General features: G+C 38.8%; 1 protein-coding gene across 8 annotated transcripts in view; it reads left to right on the forward strand.

The window, feature by feature from the left end:
• The window catches only part of dlgap2a (discs, large (Drosophila) homolog-associated protein 2a), a 95,749-nt gene that overhangs the window by 20,221 nt on the left and 57,034 nt on the right, over window positions 1-18,494 (forward strand). For 2 of the 8 annotated variants that reach the window (XM_049739749.2, XM_049739748.2), the window contains exon 1: window positions 227-839. The exons of the other annotated variants lie outside the window; for them this stretch is intronic. The gene's annotated coding sequence lies outside the window, so the exon portion shown is untranslated. Of the gene's footprint in view, window positions 1-226; window positions 840-18,494 lie in introns of those variants that run through there. 8 annotated transcript variants of the gene reach the window in all.

The raw sequence follows: 18,494 nt of genomic DNA on the forward strand, positions 1-18,494 counted from the left end.
AATAATAATAACAATCAGCATAATAATAACAATCAGCATAACCATCTTAATAATAATAATAATAATCTGCATAATAATAACAATTAGCATAATCTGCATAATAATAATAATAATAACAGTCAGCATAATCAGCATAATCATCTTAATAATAATAATAATAATAATAACAATCTGCATAATAATAACAATCAGCATAATCAGCTTAATAATAATAATAATAATTGGTTGGGGTTCAGCACCCTATAAATTCAGATTCTGAATTTAGATTTGCCACTGACAACACAAATGAGGAATAACACTACTCTACTGGGTGCTATAAATGTAATAGAACAGACATCTCACTCTTTCTTGCTCATTTTATGTACTCTGTCTCACGCCACCTCACCACATAACTCTCCATCTGTTCAAAAAAAAAAAAAAAAAAGACTGAAGTCCAGAATCCACAGTTTAGCTCCAGCCAGGCTGTGGGAACCAGCAGCGGCAAATGTGTGTGTTGTCTGCCTCTCCTCTCTCTTGCTGCACCGCCACTCTGCTGTGCTGCAGTGGATGCTCCAAACAGTGCGCTCGCAACTCATCACGGCGGCGGCGGCGGCGGCGGTCGCAGCATCTCACTGACATTTAACCGCCGTTCTAACACTCTTGGCTTTACCGTCACTACTTATGATCAGTGTTTCTGAATAAATGTAAGGGCAAGTCGTAGGGACGACTGCATACAGGTGGAGAGCTCAGGAAGTCTATACTTCAGTGTACCTTGCGCATGACTGTGTGATTTTCTGCTGTCTTCGGTGGCAAATCAGCTTGTGCTCTTAGATGCCTCCTGCTTGTAGACACTTGGCCAGGTAAGTTAGTTATCTGATCATGTCTTTTACTCCGCATGTTGTAGTAGAGAGCGTTTTTGCAGTGCTTTTTGTTCCCCCGGGAAATTATATTTTGACGGAAGTTCAAGGATTCATATATGGCAAACTTGATTCTTGATATGCGCCTGTATGATAACATAACCACACTTTAGATTTTCTCACGAGCCCTGAAAATAAATTCAGTTTGACTGCAGCAACTTCATATCCTCATGCAGAAATGACAGTTGCTGTATGCAGAATCCATAATTTGTACTCATTTTCATCTGTAGGGCAAAATACAAATGCATTTATTGAGGTATGACGTTTTGTTTGATTCTGTGATTTTGCAAGTGTGTTGCTGTGAGGCATTGTTGCACCATCTGCATGCATGCATGCGAGGAAATACTGTCTGAACTTGGAGGGTTGTGCGCAATTCTATGTAAACTGTCATTTGCGTGGGATGTACGCGTGCCATTTGATGCTTATTCTCTTTTCGTGCGTGAACTGTATGTCAACTGGCTCTGAGGCGGAGAGAGAGAGAGAGAGCATCAACGCAAGGTTACTTTCAGGAAATTATCTTCAGTGCTTCATCGGGTTTTAGCTGTCATGAGTTTGTGTGTGGACTTACAGGTTTGGGGGTATTTAGTTTTTTGTTGTAAGTCATCCCACTTTTAGCCCAGCACTGAGCACCCTGTTGGAGGAGATGCTTGGGGGTCCTCCTTGTCCATTGCTGCACTGCAGACAGTCTCTCTCCCGCCCAGGTTGCTACGTGCTACTTTACTTCAATCCAGACAGCGTAGGCTTGGAGAGGCTCTTCATCTATCACACAGTAGCATTTGAACAGATGGTTGTAGCCGAGTACCTCCCAGCAGTCGACTCCATGGTGTATTTGGAAGTGCAGGTGGCCGTATCGGTTGGGAGTTTTGAGTTTGCCATTACCATTGCTTAGATGAGTAAGTCTGTAACACCGCCTTGCTGACGACTCAGGGGTCTCTTGATACTCGAAATGAACATCGGATTTCCCGCAATGTTGTTTGGATTCACCGAATGGTTTGCTGTCATCTATCCTTGGGGCCTCCTCCTACTTTCCTGCTGCTGTGTTTCACACCGACTGTGTGTTATGTTCCCATGAGGCTAGATCCTGTATTAAGACTGCGAGAGTCCATATACAAAACAGCATGTGGGCGCTTTTAGAAGAGCCATTGCAGAAAAGCATCTTATGTGCTTTCTCACATGATGCAAGGCCATGTGGCGGCGTACATGAATTTGTAAAATATGACTATTGCACTACTAAAAGAGTCAAAGACCATCTGTGGTTCACATTCATAATTCACAGATTGTACACCAAGAATGAATGTGTGGTACCGGAATACCTGTTTTTATCTCAAGTACTTGTGACATAATGAAACACTGTGTCGTCCAATAAATAAACTGAAGACGTTTTATGTGTCCTGATGTTTGCACTTTCGACATATAAAGGCCATTCACTTCTTGAGGGCCAAAAATGACATATGCCTGATGGTGCTTATCTCAAAGCAACTCTCTGATTATGAAGACGTTTACTATCATCTTAACAGCCTCTATAAATAAGGATTTCCAGGCCTTGGGAGCACCACAGACATTTTGAAACAAATGACTGAAAACAAAACTAATCTCCTCACCACACTCCTGCAACTGCCTGCCTGTTTATCTGTCAAGACCAGGCACTTCTTTCCTCACAATAATCCTTTTAAACAAAGTTGAACAAACTTCCCTGGCTGTTCTATTAGCGGGCCCATATGCATTGTTATTGCACAAGTGTGGCAACTTTGTGCTTTTCCGCAGTGTCACCATCCTAAATGAATTCAGCTTAGGAAGCTGCATGTTTAAAGATATGAGAGTAACAATGCCGCTGATGATCAAAAGACAATACTGCTTGTCCTTTCCGGCAAAAACAGTAGGCTCAGATTGCCCTTGCAGCCATAACCTTTGAGGTTTTTTTTTTTTTTTTGCATAAGACTTGTGGCATTTTTGCACAAAACTCATTAACAGGAATTGATGACTCTAAATTGTCTAATGGTTGTCTATTGAAGTTCCCTGCCCCTCGCCTAAAGTCAGCCAGAATAGCTAATGGGGACCATTACGGAAAACTCTGGATGAATAATGTGTTACGTGGTGTTACGAGAACTAATGGCACACAGCATTTGATATTTTTAGGTTGATATTTCTCAGGTATGAATTTTCTTTTCCAAAATTCAATATTTCTAAAATGCAATTTTTCCAAAATGTCAATTTTTCAAAATGCAAATTCATTCATTGCATTCCTTTCCATTAACGTGGCTGACAATAACAGGATAGAAATTAGTCTCATCATCTCCGATGCTTTCAAAAACCTGATAGGGGATCAGAGTGCAACAAGAGCGGGACGAATACATCTGTTGAAGCACAGAGAATGATGCTGTCACATTCACTTCTTAAACAAGATGAATGACTCACGAGTGTTTGAATTTGATTGTCCCAACAGCTGGCTTTCATAATGTGTTTTCCTTAGCTTTGATTCGATTAGCGTGTTTGTCATGGTTTGTTACATAGTGACCTTGCTATATTTCCCCATATTTGTTTTCGGAATTTAGGTCGGTGTTTACCAGAGTGACTACTGTACTGCAATACGGATGTAAACATACAAAGATTTAAGACTTGTTGTGACACCAACAGTCATGGTCACTCGAACCCCGAGGTTAGTAAACAATTAAAGCAGCTGTCAAATATCTTGTCATCATTTCGTATCTTGACATGAAGCTCTTGCTGTGAAAGCGTGTGAAATATTGCCACAGGCAGATTGCAAAGTTTAATTTCCATAATTTTATATGGCTCAGTGAGAGCAACAAAGGGAACAATTTAGCCAAAGTGGCTAAGAGGTTTTGACATTTGTTCTGCCTGAGTTTGAATGTTGGATGTGATGTGATTTTGAATTGTTAGAGGAACACGTAAGCTTTCACTGTCGGATTTAAGAGCGGAATGACGGGAAGGAGACAGGGGGCTAATTTGCTTCGCCAACAGTTGTGAAGTACTTGTGAATACAAATGCTAGTAGTGGCAAATGTGCATTTAGTAACCAACAAAATCATGGTCACATTTAAAAGAAAGCAAATCTCAAATAGGTGATGACTCATCTTTAAGTCGCTGAACCACTGCAAGGGCAAATTGTTGCCCTTCTGCTGAATGTTATATTCCCTGTAAACATATCGGAATGAATTAATCCAGGATATAATCAATATTATGTTATATTTTAGACCAAAGTAATTAGAATTTTTTTTTATTAAGATATTCCAGCATATAGAGAGCCCAATGTGTGCAGAGATGCCACAACAGGGCAAGCAAACTATTGGCTCAGAGCTGGAGCAAGGCCTCAAGAGATTGCTGACGAAGCACTGACGCTGCAACTAAAGCATGTCTCCGTAGGGAGTCACCCGAACAGCGCCCCCTAGTGGGCCCTGAGCGATGGCAGCTATTGATCCATTGGAATACACCTACAATAGAGCACAGTGACGCAAATACAACTCTCAAGGCACACAAAATAGAAGAAAAGATGAGATGAGGATGAAAAGAAAACATGAATAAATGTTGAATGTGGGTCTTTGTGGTTTATAATCCCTTGTGATCCACAGGGAGGTCTCGAAATGCCCCTCAGGTGGCCATGATAACCGATCCCAATCATGCAGAGACTTGTCAAATGTTTTGACATGAATGAGGTTTGAATGACAACTGACATTTTGCGAGAGGTAACACTCGTTCTCATTTCTTTGCATGACATGAGATGAACACAGATGGTGGCGCAGCATGTTGCCAAAATTGAATGGTCAGTCGAGCCACAATAGGCTGCAGCATCTCACCCACTGGCAGTGATCAGCCGCTGGTGTCAAAAGTGTCATTTTAGAGCGTTTGTGATGTGTCAGTTACGCTCATGAGACCGTGTGAAGCACAAACGATTGTCAGCCGCGCTCTGTCTGTTGGGTTAATGCTTTTGACTTCAATCAGTGTCCAACTGACTGCATCGACTTTTCCCCGTTGGAAAATATTCCCAAAACCCGAGCGTACACGCACAAGCATGTTGGAGGCCATTAAAAAGTTGAATCAAAGCAAGGTTCTCTCCTAACACAACCTGTTCTCACCAAAATTGTGTAAGAAAATCTCTAAAACACTTTAAACCACAAAATGGTTTATTATAATGGTGGTGCAATTATCACAATACCATTACGCAAAACCGTTGGTACGAATCTGTGTGAACATTTTATAGCTCACCCACGACCTAAACGAGGAATCTAAATGATAAATAATATTCTGTATAAAAACGGATGGCTGTTGTACCAACTTTGTGAGTGAGTGAGAATTTGTATTCAAGTTTCCTGACTTCCGCGGCGGCACCATCATGATGACCATCAATTACTCATTAAACTCTAAATAGTATTTCTTATTTTTGGCAGTGAAGTAGTTGCTTCCAAGTCATATTTTTCTTCATATGGCACCCACAGTTTTGAGTCTAACATTTTAACATGATTCAGAATAGACACTTAATAAAATGTTATAGATACAAACCACAAAATTATAATCAGTGAGATCCCTTTGTTAAAACTTTCATCTGGTGTAGCAAATTATTAAGTATTAGAATGGAGGTGTCTGCTTTCTCATAACTGAAACCTTCTGCTTTTTTTTCAAAGAAGCAATTTGATCTTGAAATCCAAAGGTCAACGAGACTAAAATGTGAAATAAATGTTCCGCCTGTGAACAAGCTCCTAAGCAGAGTTCATAAGTAAATAAAGAAATAATTTGTACCTTTACCTCTTTGTTTTTTCTTTTTAGAATATGTTTGTTTTTCTTTTACAAATATAAATAAATAAGACTAAACATATTATCATAAATCCCACTTTTCAGCTGTATGGTTGGTTACTGCACATTTTTTTCATTAACCTAAGGACAACAGATTATTTAGTTAGGGAACTAAATAATCTGTTGTCCTTATAACAATGTGGATTTTTCTCGTAAACTAACCACCAACTTCATAATTCATTGAAGTATTGTACCTTCCAATGTAATAATTTTAGTACGTAAACTCAAAGCATACTCTCAATATCTTTTCGCTATGTTCTCCCCTGCTTCGCTTCCTAGCCCTTTTTTTTATATGGTGCTTTAATGGACTCTGTTAATGACTAAATGTTAAAAAGATATTACAAACGATAAAAAAGCAATAATGATGCACATAGTGTTAAACAGTACCTCTGATGTTTAAAATCGGTGATTTTTTTAAACTCTTTTTTTAAAAGCAGATTTTGCGATGGAGCTCCTGTATTGGCTCTGATTCGATGTGATGTGCGGTCAATTGAGTTATTTTAGTGGCTGTATTATTTTAGTGACAAATTGTGTTTAATTATTTTAATGATGTGGTCATTTAAAAAAAAAAAAAATACGGTGTGAAAAGAAGACCTTGGAGGAGAAATGTTGATACTGCTATGTGGCAAAGGAGGCTTGGCTAATATTAGGCATCGGTAGTCTGCAATATCTACTTTATAGAGTGTTTGATATAGCGCAAGCTCTGGCCCAACTCAATTTTATTGACCCCATCCTGTCATTAAGACCGCCACACCGCATCTCTTTTCTTTTGAAAGGTTTCAAATCCTATGTTTGACACCGCATCACAGGGCCTTGCTCCCTTAGTTGCCATGGAGACACCACCTCTTGTCAGCAGAGCTGCAGTCATTTTTGTGTCTTTGCATAAACCCCCGCCTATCCAAATTTTGCCTGGTGTTGGGAAATCACCCATGCCAGCGGTTTACGTGGGCGGACAGACGAGCACATGTGCATGTTTTTGCAGTGGTGGGCGAGTGGGAGCGGAAAGGAGGAAGATCAAAACAAGTTGGGAGGTTTGGGGATGAGGGGACGGATGGAGTGCTGCTTATTTTTTTTCCCCTCTAATCTGAGTTCTGCAATTTAATGAGAGACTTATTTTCTTCTACGACTGACTCGTGAACTGGCTCTGGCGTAGGTACCCCGCCTCTTGAACATGGTTGCAAGCAGTTGCAAACGGATGGATTTTTTTTTCCCCCTCAACCTCCATATTCTGCTGCTTGGCCAGTTAATGTTTGGGAATAATGACCCCAATTCCATCTCTTCTATCACATTGCTTCACAAGTATTAATAAATTACAAGCTACTTGGTCACTTCATTCAAAAATTTTCATATTTTTACTTTGCACCATTCTCTGCAGTGACCTAAAAAAAACAAAAACTAACCGTTTTGTTATCCTCTCATATTTGTCTCTTGTTTTATTCCTGTATTCATGGTCTCATTTTACAAACAATCTTATTTCCTGCAGGAGCTGAGTCAAAGTCGAAAGTGACTGAGATTCGGAACGCATTAACATAATGCTTACTCAGAGATTCCTCATAAGTCTACTAATTATGCGGCACGCAACAATGATTCACCAAATAGGCTTGATGTTAGAAGTGGTGAAGAGCTAAAATTGGAAAAGATTTACTGACACAGTGAGTTGTCGTGATGGCTTGCATTGTCAAAACAAAATGTTGGAAGAGTTCAAAAGTATTGATTTAAAAAGACTAACAGGATAGAAAACTGTGGAAAATTCCACCGTGTTATCTTTAAAGCAACTTTAATTTGTCAACTTAGGCAAATGTGGTTATTTAGCATGCAGTTAGGGGAGAAACATTTACTTACTTCTTAGCCCATTGCCTTTTTTTTTTTGTCTTCAATTGTGAGTTGCTAATTGTCTTTTTGCATTCATGTGCTCAGCATTTTCTTTTTCGGCTGAAAACAGCTGCTGCAACTGCTACAAACGGCATCGAGGCCACTGAAAGTAAAGCAAAACAGCAAAGTTGCTGGTTGACAGAAAAGCAAAAAGCTGAGTAGAACTGCAGAGTTTTGCCGTTAATTTTGTGGAGTGCATCATAAATCAAACCCTAAACATTTTTTACTAGGTATTTATCTCATACTTTATTTGCACCCATAAAATGACCACTTATTGGAATTTGGCCTTGGAAGTTTGAATAACTTGAATAATTTGAAACCCCGTGCCAGATGTGTAGTTAAGTCCCAATTCAAGCCTGACCAAATTTAGAATTTTTGTCGGATTGGTATCATCGAGGACTGGTGGCTGGTCCATATTAAGCAGACAATCATTCACGCTGAAATTTTACACCAACACTGCTTTCACAGACATCAAGCAGAGGAACCACCGATTACACCATCAGTGACTTGTGTGAAAAAAATGATTTGACTAGTAAGTTTAAAATCTTGATCCAAAGCAGTGGAACTGGTCATTATGACTGTGAGATATATTCCAGTGCAGACACGGCTGTCACAGAATTTTAGGACGTGTAGTGAATAAAGATGCAGAGACCTGCGACGGACGAACGTGACCTCCAATGAGAAGAAGACTCACTCTGCTCCCTCCAGGCAAGATACCATGGGAGATGGGTTCAAAAGGCGCAAGCTCGGCCGTGGCAAATATGAGTCATCGTGGCTTTGAGAATTAACAAAGAGAATGATGAAGTCAGACCAGTGAGGAAATTTGTCAAGGGGCTGAAAGTGGAAAGATGACGGTAGCGGCAGCTGAAGCAAAAATTGGTTGTGGATACGTTTGCATTGAACTGAAGCCCTTGAAGATGTCAAGTTGGTTTTGCCCCAGCTACTCTTACATTTTTACAGGTTTATGAGTAAATACTTTTCTCCATCATGACCAAGAATATTTTTCAAATGGCATATTTTTTCTTTTACTCTTAGGGTGCACTAACAGCAAGACAGTTCAGTGGATTTTATTCTATTTTGTGACCTTCACTCTATTCAAATTATGCAAGCCAGAATTTATGATTACACAACTGCTCCGTGGTATGTAGTATTACCTCATTTACATGAAACAAGTACACAGTTTCAGTGGTAGTCATAAAAGTAAACATGTAATATTTCAATCTGTTGCATGGGTTAACATTTTTCATGATTTAGTGTCTCTGTATTTTTTGATGTGCAATATGATCTTCCTTTATACCAATCACCATTCATTCATATAACAACTCTTCACTGTCTGTGAAATAATTACTTCTAGGACTCGGTACAATAATGTTAGAGTGAACTTATTACACGCATTATGTTAAATCAGTATGCATTTAGCATATCTACTATATACTGTATACGCTGTGATTATCTGCTCATTATAACGCTCAATTTGCACTAATGCTAATAACATTGAATATGGGACTACACTACAGAATGTAAAGAGAACATTTACATAAGTTAACAGCTTTAATTATTTTAAAGTCTCTAATTCCCCTTCACATTTTAATGTACTTTTTATTCATACATATGCATACCAGTCGGCATATTATACTCTGTACACGTTGGGCATATTATATTTCATACATATTTGGATGGATAGTTTTTATACTGCTCAATATAATGATTATCATACAGTGACAAGGGGGTTTGTGCATTATTTTGAGTATTCCGATAAATAGAGTACAGCGATGCTCGGTGGAATCTCAGCCACTTCGAAAACAGCTTTGAACCTCCTACTATTGCTCACCGCATTACGCAGTCAGTCACCACAAGAATGCAATTACACCCACTCCCCTACTGCTTGACTATTAATAGCGGCAGATAAATCATCAATGTGACATGCCCATGACATTGCCAAAATTTTAATCAAATGATTTGGCAGCATAGTGCCGCACTAGTTATCACCTTGCTTCTTGGCGAAAAGTTTCAGCTTTGGGAACACTTGGCTTTCAGTTCGATAGCCCAAAAAACAGACACATCCGCTTCACTGACGACTCGCTGAGAATGTGAGTGTGAATGGATGTCTGTCGCCATGTGTCAGCACTGTGATTGCCAGGTGATAAATCTAGTGAGCGTCTCCTTATGGCCTTATTCAGCTGGGATAGGCTCGAGTTTCCAGGTGACTGCAGGTGAATTTGGCATGAGTGTGGTCTGAAATGTGAAAAAAATGTGATGGAAATGTTAGAAATAGTTCAAGTGCCATATTTTCCAGACTATAAGGCGCACCTAAAAACCTCAAATTTTCTCAAAAGCCGACAGTGCGCCTTATAGTCCAGTGCACCTTATATATGGACCAAATTCCGGCCTAAATTTAAACTGGCCCAAAGCATTGTGTCATAAAATCAATCATAAGTGGCCCGCTGAAGACTATGAATCATGAATCAAAAAGAGTATGGATCATTATTTTGTGATTATAACGTAATTTGTTGCGTCTGAAGTTGAAATAAAAAAGATAAAATGGAGAATGATTTGATTTGGATTAAAAATCTGACATGATGCATTAATGGTGCGCTTTATAGTCCGGTGCGCCTTATATATGGACAAAGTTTGAAAATGGGCCATTTATTGAAGGTGCCTTATAGTCCGGTGCGCCTTATAGTCCGGAAAATACGGTAGTAGTATAGTTAGATTTACTTTGTTAGGATGTAGGAAAGCAAATGAAAACTTGCCATATAGATGTTTAGAACACGCCCATTTCACATTTGCTCCTCAGTGTGGTCTCAGTATAAATCCAACCCCCTTGGGAGAATATGACGCTGACCTAACAGCCCCATCAGTGTGATGATGCAACAAACACAAGCATGTCCTCTCTCCTGCCCTCCCCCTTTTCACTGCTGATCTTAGGCTGCTCAAGCCAGAATCCTGCTGAGTGGTAAGGAGCAGGGTCATCGGGCCAGGTGGTGCTGCTGTGATACCCGCTGAGCAGCACATGTTTGACATTATCACCTACAGACATAACGATAGATTAGCAGCGTTGCATCATTAATCAATGTGCTAGTTTTTTTATGGATAATAGAGATGGGACGAGACACAAATCCCACGAGATGATGTCTAATAAGATTGAGTTCACGAGAACGAGATGAAATGAGATTTTTACAACAAAATATAATATATAATAATAATAATATAGATAATATAATAATATATAATATATGTGTATATATATAATATATATATATAATATAATATAATAATAATAATATGAAATAATAAAATAATGCCTACTATACATTTTCTAGTTTTCAAAAAAAAATTTAAAGCAGACTAAGAAAATGAATGATCTAGCTCTAAAGTGCAAATGTGAACATAAATAGGAGGGTCACTTTTGTTACAGGCTCATTTTTCAAATGCTGCTGCAATAACAGCTGCAGCTAAGATGTTCCCTCTTACTGAATAGCCGAACAAAATAAAAATACTTTCTTTTTAAAGTGCCAGACATCAAACAAATAAAGTAAGCATCAATGCAAATAATCACTACATTAGTGACCTTCCTTGTGTGCATGTATAGTTTCACAGAGATGCGCAAGCTAACACTTTTGAAAAAGAGTGGCTTGCCCTGTTGTGGTCGTGAACATAGCCAAATTGATTCGCCGCCAATCAAAAGTGCTTCTCTCATTCCCTGAGGTGTACTAATAGTCCTTGACATGACGGATGAAGAAACTGATATGCTTGAGTCTAGCAGGAAGTCATATAATTAAAGTAATATAATATAATCCAACTAAGAAAATTTCTAATTACTACACTTGCGATTTCATTAAAAAAGTGTGTTGATGTGATCGAACATATTTTTTTATATTATTGAAATTAATAGTGGTATTTAAATTGAATGAACACTGATAAAAACATTATACACACTGTCCCTTTAATAATTTATTCTTCCAGTCTTTTTTCTTTCACAACTGGTTTACACATTCAACAGCATGGTAAGTAAAGGTCACAGAAAATTGGACTGAACGTAATGGGCAAATGGAAATCTTACATATAAGCAATTTATTTATTGTTTAAAAGTGATAGAGATGAAAATGCTTATTTTTTTTTGCCTCTGGGATGAAATACTCATGTTGGTATTTTGGGTTATGTAATGTTGAGCTGTTGCAAAATTTGTGTGCTGTATATATAAATTTGTATGATGGTAAAACACAATCATCTCCAGTTGACTCGTATCTATAAAAGCGAAAATGTCTATATTTTGTCACGTAGCAGTCAAAAAGTATGCTATGTTGCTGAATTTTTCATTTTTCCCCACATGTCATGACTTGTTCCATAGGTTTGTGTTAAAATTCAGTTTTCAAAATAACCAGGTGTCCAATTGCAAGATGTTTTTTGGGTGAGTGGACCTCTTGGCGGCTGATATGTCCACTCTTGCTGTCATCTGGGAATTGTAATATAAAGACAGCTCGTGGGCCACATCTCAACTTGGCTGCCAAACGCGAGAGTAAACATGACGTGTGAATGGCAATTTGAACAGACTGTGAGTGAGCAGATGCACAATACAGACGGATACTGCTCTTTTTGTCATTGTCAAGCATATGAGGAGAGCTCTCCATTTGTCCAATGGGCTTCTACAAAGCTTTCAGTTATGACATTCAAGCTGGCAAGTGAAACATCCCAGGACCAGACTTGCTTTTAATGCAAAAGCTTATCCTGAACAACTTTTAAAATGGGGTTAACAATTAACTATTGGAAAATGAAAAGTGCCAATATGTGGACTTTATAAAAATGATGACGGTTGACGTTTTTTTCCTTATTCCAAGCTATTTTCAATTACCGTATTTTCCGCACTATAAGGCGCACCGGATTATAAGGTGCACTTTCAATGAATGGCCCATTTTAAAACTTTGTCCATATATAAACCGCACTGGATTATAAGGGGCACCTTCAATGAATGGCCCATTTTAAAACTTTGTCCATATATAAGTCCATATATTTGGACACGCCTGCTGTCGTGGCTCAATATTGGTCCATATATAAGGCGCACCGGACTATAAGGCGCACTGTCGGCTTTTGAGAAAATTGTAGGTTTTTAGGTGCGCCTTATAGTCCGGAAAATACGGTAATTATCATACGTTTATATGAAAGTTTATGATTTCATCGTGAGCAGTTTTCACCAAGTAGCTTGCTATTGCTAACTGTTGACAAATCTATCCACTGTGCAGTATAACAACAGTTGTATAAGGTCTTCCAAACTATTAAAGAAAAATTTACATAAGGTCTTCCAAACTATTAAAGAAAAATTTACAATTTCTATTTATGTCTATTTATACCAACCCCAGCAATTCTACTACATTTTAGACCAAATATAACAAGTGCAGTTTTTTAAATCATTCCGAAGCTTGAGGGAAAGCAAACATTGCAATCTCCAAAAGACAAATTAGCCATTCCATATGTTGTCAGGAGAACTACCCCATAATGTGCTGATGAGTCATTAGAAAAATTAAAAATCCTTTCTCCGGTTGAGCGTGATTTAATTAATATCAAGCATTTCAACTCCCATGTGCATAACATGCCTGGGAGCCCCATGCATCGAACTCCACGTCAACAAAATCTGATTTCAATCAGCCCCGTAATGGCTTTGAGGCACTGCCTTCAATCAGATTGGCTGGAATTAAGAAGCTATTTGTGTTTGCCTGTGGGTACATGCACTCATGGGGAATTAGTTCTGTTTTACCGTTCTAAAACAATTGCACAATCTAATCCAAGCATGTACTGTAAGTAGAGAGCCTTACTAATAAAGACACATTTCGGTGTGTGAACCAATTTTATTTCATCCTATAAATTTGCTGTGTTTGTTGCCCTGGAAACAGATTTCTGATTAATTGTGTGCAGTAATGCTAAATTTATTAAGATATATTTAACCTTGATGGGTCAGGTTTTAATCCAACGTTCCTCCTTTGGAATTCAAGACGCATCGCTGTTTACTCTTGCTGTGCCATCCTATCAGTCTCTTTTTGCTGTCTACAAAGAGACAGTTGACTAATGGAGATGCAAGGCGACATTCCTTATCTCTTTTTCACTATGAAATGGCTCTTTGAGCTACTCAATGTGAACCCTGGGCTGCAAACATCTGTTAAATGTTGATTCAAGTTCCCTTCTTTTTCCAAACATTATTATGCAAGTTATGTTACAAAGTCCTGCGATTGTCTTTCATGTTCACATTCGACTTAAGTACAGTTGGAGCTTTCTTGTATCTCATGTTTGAAACTTCATTTCACGCAAATATTTTAGTGAGGATCGGTTTATTTATTAAAAGTGGATGAAAATGAAATTTTAATATGCTCATGCTATAATGTAATGGTGCCTAACCACTGTGTTGCAGCACATTATTATCCAATTTCAATTCATTACCGTATTTCCCGCACTATAAGGCGCACCGGATTATAAGGCGCACCTTCAATGAACGGCCCATTTTAAAACTTTGTCCATATATAAGGCGCACCGGATTATAAGGCGCACCTTCAATGAATGGCCCATTTTAAAACTTTGTCCATATATAAGATATATACATTTGGCCCTTGGGCCGGATTTTGGACACGCCTGCTGTAGTGGCTCAATATTGGTCCATATATAAGGCGCACCTGATTATAAGGCGCACTGTCTGATTTTGAGAAAATTGGAGATTAATAGGTGCGCCTTATAGTGCGGAAAATACGGTAGTTAAAAAAATATATTTTTTACCACAAATAATAAAAATGTGTTCATCTATGTCAACATCATTAAATGACGGACCGAAGAATTAAATGCCTTTTCACTCGATAGCGTATTTGATTTTTCAACTTCCAGATGATGATGTTAGATGTGCCCCCACCTTAATTTTAAAAGCAGGCCATTTATTTGAATGCATCACAAATTAATTGTGATCTTCCCAGATAAAGTACAATCATGTGAGTGCTCCTTGGGGTGGTCACAGCTGTCAACCTCTCTACGGTTTAAATCATTGAGGAGACAGTGAGGGATATTTATCACATCCGAAAACATCTGGCTAAGACTATGACTGATCTCTTTGGTTTAGTTCAAAACTGCTCGAGTGATTTGGAGTATTTGGTCTTTGGTCCACCGAGAGCGAGCTACCAATTAGTAATATCTACTAAGAGACAGGTCAGATGATGCTGTCAGACCACTGGGGCACAGTTACTTGGAAGATGAGGGCAGGGTTGATCGACCCCAGAATAACTCGAGACCTTTGTGAAGTGTTTCATGGTTTGAAAACATCTTCTAGTTTGCCATCTCCTTATGAGGAATAGAAGTGGGCCACATTAATTCAGCCTTGGTGGAGACAGCAGATTAGCTTTATACTCATGCATCTGCTTTGAGTGGGCGAGCAAGAGGGAAAACACTATACAACGGGGAAGGAGACTCCGCAAACACATCCTCGCCCATCGTCATGGCAACAGGACATCTTCATACGAGAGCTATGGTTTGTGGGCATGTGCGTGTGTTCTGTATTCACTTAGCTGTGTTAGCTTTCTGTGTGTATGTGTGTGTGCGGGCGTGCGTGTGTGTGTGTGTGTGTGTGTGTGTGTATGTATGTGTGTGTGTGTGTGTATAATAAAGGCCTCCTGAGTCTCCCAAGATGTGGTTTTAAGGTTTTTTCGCAGTTTTTGACTATTGTGTCACTTTGGTTCAGTTTAGTTTGGGGGAGTTTTTAAGACTCCTTCCTGTCCTGTGTTGCTTGTCAGCTCTCGGGCATGTTGCAGTTATAACCTGCCGCAACGGGGGGAGTGTTTTCCTTCTTGTACCACTGCAGAGCAAAAAAAAAAAAAAAAAAGCTGCATTTCGGTTGCTAAGATACTGAAAAACACGGAGAACCCCCTGAAGGATCCCTTCGTTGTTATTTGTCGCATTTTACATTGTGGAGCTTTGGAAGTCACCACACTGACTGACATTAGTGAAAATTCTGTCTTGTACTGCAGTTGCATGTTGTGTTTGTTCCTTTTGTTGAAAAGGATGCAGATATACTCTGTCAGATTGCCGCTTGTGAAATGTAAGCTTGTTCTTGTCTTGCAGCTTGTTATGTTGTCCTGGTGTGAATCATGCAGAGAATTTTAAACAAACAAAAGCTCCTCTGTTCACAAGGGACAGGTCACAGCAGCAGGGAGGTGTTACAGGCCGTGCAGCAGTGTGATAATAACAGGTCAGATAAGTTAGCACTATGGGCTCCATACTCGTACAGTGCAGACATGCTGGAGCATAAAAACTGACGCATCTTGATTTTTCGGCCTAATTTTGCCTGTTTGGAAATTTGACAGGGCGTACTGCGCCACGGTGGGTGTTGTGGCATAACGAGGGCGTTTTCCTTTGACATACAGCACAAACGATCGGAGTGGAAGTGCTCACTATTTCTTAGAAACATACTAAGCGTGCTTTGACCTGCCACAGGAGACAAGCAAAGCAGTTTCTTATTCTGACATGTCAAGGACTATCAGTGTGTTGCTCATAAAATGAATTTAAAGGGAAAGAGAGGAGCCTCTTCAATCGGCAGCAAAGCAAGTCGAATGTGTTCACACCTACAACAGCGCAAAATGCCTTTTTTTAATCCGCCACACTGCACCCACTTGGTAACCTATAGAAGTAGCATCTTATTGCAAAGTTGTATCTGGGGGGGGAAAAAAAAAAATCAAATTTTATACCTCATATTATTTTTTTTTTTTACTGACTGGTGTTTCTGTTTGAAGTGATTACTTAAGAGGACAACTAAACACACACTTTAGTATCCAATGTTGCTGCTAATAGCTTTCTTTACGGAGCCAAGAGACAAGCAGTTATTTGTCAGGATCAGCTCTTAGTCATGTCTTGCCTCTTTGCACCTTCCCGCTGTCCCCTCCATGTGACATAGTGTAAAATAAGAGGGTGATGGCCCTGTAAATCCACACAGGGAAAACTGAGAGTTGATTTCCTCAGTCCAACAGACCAGCCAGTGACATCATCCATTGAAAGAGCAAATTAGAGCAACACACATACTGTATGCACAGCTTGTACATGTCTATTCTCATTATTTGTTTGTTTTTGTTTTGGATTTTCATTAGTATTATATCTGTATTTTCCAGTACAACCCACACGTTAGCATGTTGTTGTGTTGTATTTCAATATTAGTCAAGGTTTAAAATAATAGCTGCTGTTCTTTGTTCAGGGTGCGATCTCCTGCCTGGAGTGATTTGTATAAGTCAGGCAAGGTCGCATTTTATTTATTAGAACGCAACTGTGTCTGCTCGCTCAGGTCACTTTAGGCCGTAGTAAATTCACACCGGACTCTGAAAGCGGTTGCATTTGAAAAGTAATCTGAACAACCACACATCATTCATTATGAGCATATATCCAATTTGATATCTGCAGTTTGAACATACTTTATAGTGTTGTACCAAAACGAAGATAGTAATGCTCCCTTTTGATTTCTAACTAATGGTTGAAAATGTACCTGTAGGACATTGTCAACTGAATCTGATCATTTATAATTTTGGGTACAGAAATATTGTCTCTGCATGTATTATTTTGCATTTTTATTTCTCTTGCACTGGATTAAAAAATCCACTGGTGTGATCAAACAAATACCAAATCAACCGTACAATCTTTTTATTTATCTTGTAAAAGATTATCTTGTCTTTTTTTTAAACATATGTATTTTATAATACAAATCATCAATCATGCTGACATATTGATTGCTAGGCCCCTGATGTATTGTACTACTTGCACAAAAACTAACATGTCTGAGTAATAGACAGTCGCACCGCAATCACCGCTGCCGACCTTGCTGATTACTTTCATGCTTGACAAGTTCCTTTCGCTGCTCCTTCGCCCACCGTTATTGAGCATTGTGCAGAACATGTCGGCAGCAAGCGGCTGCGATCAGGCTTGATTACAATAATTGATTCATGGGAATAACATTGAAAGTTGCTCCACCCTAATTTGAATATGTTTGATCACATTTTGGAAGGTAACCAAATAAAACAGTGGATACACTGTTTTACCTAGTATACCTTACCAACACTGTTGGCATAGATCGTGGGTGTCAAACCCAAGGCCCGGGGCCAGTTACGGCCTGCCACATTATTTTATGTGGCCTGCAAAGACAAATTTTGCATCGTCATTACTAAAATTACAAATTGTCTTCACTTTAAAAAAAGAAAAAATAGAGCTATTGCTTGTCATTTTTATTACCATTTGTTACAGTTACAGTTTTTACTAGTCTCTGATTTCAAAACTAGTTATTCATCAGTTTGTTTTGTAGCCTATACTGTATATAGCACACGTTGACATTCGTTATGGCCCTCTGAGGGAAAATATAATGACGATGTGGCCCGCAACAAAAATGAGTTTGATATCCCTGGCATAGATGAAATGAGCAGCGATACATAGGTTTTAGTGAATTACTAATTTTCAATACAATCAAGAAGCAGATCTGGATATCGCTCAAAGCACAATACTTTTTTACTGAGAATTAGGGATGTTTACATTCTGACATAACAATTTTAACTAGTATCTTTCTTATACATATGTTGACTTTGCGCCATGCCTTTTTTATTGAAAAAAAAACCAAAGGCCGTCAGTTTGACTAAATATGTTTGATTGCATGACATCACATTGGCAGAACCTGCCTGGTTGGCTCAGATCACATTGCTGTTTTTCTCAGACACTCACAAGACTGCAATATGGTGTCCTTGAGGTACCAATCAAAACAACAAATAACAAACTAATTAAATTATTGAACACAAATTTGCAAACAAATCAGATTGATGAAACAACACTCAGAACAACAGTCTCAAATTAGGAGCTGAGTTTCAGTTTGCTTTCTGGCTTTTTAGTAGTTTGATATTTTTATTTTTTTATTAGATTTGCCTGTGTT

The sequence above is a fragment of the Syngnathus scovelli genome, chromosome 14 (assembly GCF_024217435.2).
Source record: "Syngnathus scovelli strain Florida chromosome 14, RoL_Ssco_1.2, whole genome shotgun sequence".
NCBI classification, from domain to species: Eukaryota; Metazoa; Chordata; class Actinopteri; order Syngnathiformes; family Syngnathidae; genus Syngnathus; species Syngnathus scovelli.